At 46.5% G+C, this 4,122-nt stretch overlaps 1 pseudogene; it reads left to right on the top strand.

The window, feature by feature from the left end:
• Nucleotides 1-719: 719 nt before the first annotated feature.
• On the top strand, nucleotides 720-1,945 carry LOC138149873 (creatine kinase B-type pseudogene; annotated as a pseudogene).
• The last annotated feature ends 2,177 nt before the right edge of the window (nucleotides 1,946-4,122 follow it).

Here is a 4,122-nt window from a genome sequence, read left to right on the forward strand (position 1 = left end):
TGTATGGATTATTCTAGATTTTGTCTCATTGTTAAGTAAACATTTATATTCAAGATCTAATTGTATCATCATTGTGAATGGCTGGTTTGGTGTAAATGGTAATCACATTGACAAGGGCTTACAGGCACCGTGTAAATGTTCATTCCTTTCCCTCCTTTGACCCCATCCCCATGACAGAGTTATCCTTAGTGCCTGGAGAGAGCTTGAGTTTAATAGAGTAGCGGTGGTCCTCCTCTGGTAACTTAGACCTGCCAGTGAGGAGACAGGTGGAGGGAGCGAGCTAGACCACAGAATGATGCAGGTCCCATCACAACCAGGTCTCACAGTTGTCAGGTGGTCTGCAGATGTGTCATTTCATTCTGATATTGAATGAAGTACCAGATTAGCTTGCCTCAAGCCTGGCCCAATCCTCTTCTTCTTTCTTCTCCTTCTTCTTCGGGGCTTTTCCCTTGGACCTATCATTGTAAATCAAATCCTAACACTAATTTACATGAAGTCAAATGAAGCATGTTTATCAGATCTGAGGCTAATGCAAAGCTTGGAGGGATCACTCATGCAGTATGACCGAACACAGATGTAGTAAGATTTCCTATTGGGCCTCGGTGACTGAGCCCAGGCCAGGCGGCCTGCGATCGCAGCGCAGCAGCGGCAGTAGCGGCGGCATCCTGCCAGCCTCCTCGCCTTCCACGACCCTCGGAGCGCCCTCGCCTCCTCCCATCATGCCATTCTCCAACAGCCACAGTGTGCTGCAATCCCGCTTCCCCTACGAGGAGGAATTTCCCAACCTCTGCTCTCACAACAACCACTTGGCGCAGGTGCTGACTCCTGAGCTCTATGAAAGCTCCCAGATAAGGCGGCTTCGCCCTGGCTGACGTCACCCAGACCGGTGCGGACCATCCAGGGCACCCATTGCTCAGGACTGTGGGCTGTGTGCCTGGAGATGATGAGAGCTAGGAGGTGCTCAAGGAGCTGCTTGAGCCTGTCATTGAGGACCGCCACGGAGGCTACAAGCCTTCAGAGGAGCGTAAGACCGATCTTAGCCCTGACGATCCGCAGGGTGGGGGTGAACGGAGCCTAGCCGTGTGCTGCGTTCTCGTGCTCACACTGGCCGGAGCCTCCGAGGACGCTGCCTGTCCCCACGTTGCAGCCGAGGCGAGCGCCGGGCCACAGAGAAGCTGTCAGTGGCAGCCTTGGCCAGCCGAAGGTGACCTGGCCGGCAAGCACGACGCTCGGGAGAGCAGGACCGAGCAGGAACAGCAGCAGCTGATCGGTGGCCACTTCCTCTTGGACAAGCCTGTCTCCCCGCTCCTTTGGGCGTCTGGCATGGCCCGAGACTGGTCCGATGGCAGGGGCGTTTGGGACCATGACAAGACCTTTCTGGTGTGGATCAGTGAGGACCATCACCTGAGGGTCCTCTCCATGCACAGGGGAGTGTTCACACGTTTCTGCACGGGGCTCACCCAGATTTTAAGACGAAGAAGTACGAGATCATGTGGAATCCTCACCTGGGCTACATCCCGACATGCCCCTCCAGCCTGGGCACAGGCCTCCGTGCAGCAGGTGTCCACATCAAGCTCCCCCATCTGGGCAAGCCCCAGAAGTTTGGTGAGGCACTTAAGAAACTGAGGCTGCAGAAGAGAGGGACAGGGAGTGTGGACACAGCAGCTGTGGGTGGTGTCTTGGACATCTCCAATGCTGACCTACTGGGCTTCTCCGAGGTGGAGCTGATGCAGATGGTGGTGGATGGTGTGAAGCTGCTCATTGAGATGGAGGAGGGCCAGTCCATCGATGATGTTATGCAGCCCAGAAAGAGCAGTGGCCCGGATTCTGTGCTTCCTAATTTATTGGATGAAGGAATAACCGCCATCCTTCCCACCTGTGGCACCCTGGGGGGCTCCTGATGCAGCCTACCTTATCACGTTGTAGAGAAGTCTTCCTTCCATCCTTGGTGTTAGAATTTTAGTTTTGATGGCTGAGATGTTGCTGAATGCAGAAATAATAAACTATTGTTTTGGCCTAAAAAATGTCATATTGGTTAGAAGGATATAAAATAGATTAGAAGAGATCATTTGACTTAGAGTCAGAGGCTTTGAGTTCAAGTTCTGATAATTACTAGGAATGTGACCTTGGGAAAGTCGCTTAAACCTTCTGAGTCTCAGTCTCCTCATTTATAAAATTAAGTGGTTGGACTAGATAATCTATGAGGTTTCTTGCAGCTCTAAACCTAATAGGAATAGATATAGAATCATAGGGTCATAGATAGTTCATAGAAAAGATAGAAACTACCTAAATCCAATCCCATCATTTTATGGATAAAAAAACTGGGGGCTATGGAGGTAAAATGATTTGTCAAAGTGACACAAGTATGATCACATGATAAAAGAACCATGATTTTAACTTAGGTCACATGTTTGGATAAAAGACTGACCTTGAAGTAATGAACACCCATGTTCAAGTTCTGCTTATAATACACACAGATTATGTGACCGGGGGCAAGTGATTTCATTTTCTTAGTGTTTCTTTCCAAGGCCATCAGTTATAGACAAGTTGTCAGTCTGTGTTTATGAAAGGTGCTTACACAGTGAGAATTCTTTAAATAAATGAAATCACAGGTCGTTTATCTGTCTTTCTATCTATGTATGTGCAAATATTATATGTATAATTATATGTAAAGATATGTAATATACAACCACATATGCATTTATGAATTTATTAAAATTAAATATTGATCCTGTATTTTCTGTTTTTATTTTACTCTGTAATTGATTCTATTATGTAACCTTATTCTGTATTGTATAACAAACCTAAGCCTTTTCTTTGTCTCTGAGTGAAGAAACTTGTGAGTTCAAAAGTTCTCTTTCTCTCTCAAAGTTATATGCCAAAGCTTATTTTTCCTACCAGTCAATTTTAATTAAAGAAAAACTCTGAGCTAAGTTTAGAGGTCCAGTACTCTCACAAAACTCTCTGATACTAAGGGAATTGTTATCTCAGCACCACTGGCAAATCGCTTTGTGCCAAGGAAAGTTGTTATCCCTCATAATTTCATCTTCTGAGAAATTCCATGACATGTTTGCTATCCTTGAAAGCAGCAAAGTTGACCTTGTCCCATCTTAGCTTCATCCTTGCAAATTAAAGAGGGGTCTTATCTCATTTTCAGGCACCAGTGAGTCTACTACCTCTGATCCACTCTTAATAGCCTTGAAATGCAGCTGGGTCCCATAAATCCATAAAACATTCCTCTAAGACAGGGATGGGTGGTCTTGGTCCCACATTGTATAAGCCCACTTTCCTTAATGTAACCAATCATGATCCCTCACCCCTATGATGCTGCCAACCCTATAACCAATAATATTGCTTCCACATCTGCCTTGTTCTGTTCTTTGTTCTATGCTTGTAAAAGGAAATTACATTTTTATTTGGGGGTCTTTGACTCACTGAGGCAGTCATTAGACCCATTTTATTAACAGATCTATGTCCTGCTAATAAACTGTTATCTTACTGTAATGGTAATGGTAATTTGAAGATCTTCTCTGCCCCTTAATAAGCTTGAGGGATTTGAAGACCTCTCCTGCTTCAAAGATCTTCCCTGCCCCCTAATAGGTTGGATGCAATTACATGGAGCCTCTGGTGAGAGGAGTTTGTTGAAGGGTGGAGCAGAACCCATAGGAAGCTGGGAATCAGAGCAGTTAGAACTGGAGGGAGGAGAGGACAAACCCACGCAGATAGCTAGGCTTGTGAGTGTTGGTTTATGGGAAGGCTAAAGGATGCTGTGGCTCTCTGTGGTGTTATGGTGTATTAACTCCTTTGCTACTATGATGGATTGGCTTTCTGGTTTTGGAATTTGGTTTTCTGGTGTCTGAATAAATGTTTTGCTTCTGTCTTTGTAATGGTTATGGGATTTGAAGATCTTCCGTGCCCCTTGAATTTGCTGACGTAGGAGGAAGGGGTGGGGCAGGAAGGAGCCAGAGCCGAGTAGGAGCCAGGCTGGAGCCAGCATGGTGAATGGAAGCAGTGGTGGCAGTGGGAACTCCTTTTTTTGAGCCAGCCATAATTTCTGCTAAGGACTCCTGCTGAGGACTGCCGGGGATGGGAACTGTGGGGGGCTGGAGCTGCTGGGATTGA

This window comes from Petaurus breviceps, unplaced genomic scaffold, assembly GCF_028583685.1.
Source record: "Petaurus breviceps papuanus isolate PSGF00001 unplaced genomic scaffold, PetGlider_PUasm1.0 90849, whole genome shotgun sequence".
NCBI classification, from domain to species: Eukaryota; Metazoa; Chordata; class Mammalia; order Diprotodontia; family Petauridae; genus Petaurus; species Petaurus breviceps.